Raw genomic sequence first — 586 nt, forward strand, 5'->3', positions numbered from 1 at the left:
TATTCCACTTGAGAGTATTACTGCTGCCACCGTATTAGAGCGAAAAAACAGTAGGGGTGGCCACAGGGGTTGCCAATGATTGGCTAAGGGTAGCCATGGCCACCCCGGCCCCCAATCTAGCTCCGCCCCTGGTTGTAAGGCCAACAGCGAGGCACACTACAGTTCAGTCGACTTCAGAAAGAAGGAATTGTCATCTCAAATTATCCTGGATCTTTCATGTAATGGTAAAAATTTAGACTCATATCAGCTTTGTCTCCTAGCTGATCAGGAAATCTGCAGAATCTCTGTTCATGCAGAACAATCTTCTTTGAAGGATGAATTTGTTTTTGCTAACAAAGATGAAGCACCACGAGGTATAAAGTGTTTCAGAGATGCTGAATGGCAGGCTCATCTTGGTTATGTCACCTATGGTGTGATGTCAGAGCTGCTGGGCATGCTGGGGACTGATGTTACATTTTGATATGATTATATTGGCCCAACACTCCACTGGGGTTACTAGCTGCGGTTTAGGTCCTTTACACTTCACTGCTTCTGTCCCTTTCTTAATGGCTGAGCCACTCCTTCCTGGAAGGCTGTGCTTGTTGTC

The sequence above is a fragment of the Cyprinodon variegatus genome, unplaced genomic scaffold (assembly GCF_000732505.1).
Source record: "Cyprinodon variegatus isolate N-32 unplaced genomic scaffold, C_variegatus-1.0 Scaffold145, whole genome shotgun sequence".
Lineage (NCBI taxonomy): Eukaryota > Metazoa > Chordata > Actinopteri > Cyprinodontiformes > Cyprinodontidae > Cyprinodon > Cyprinodon variegatus.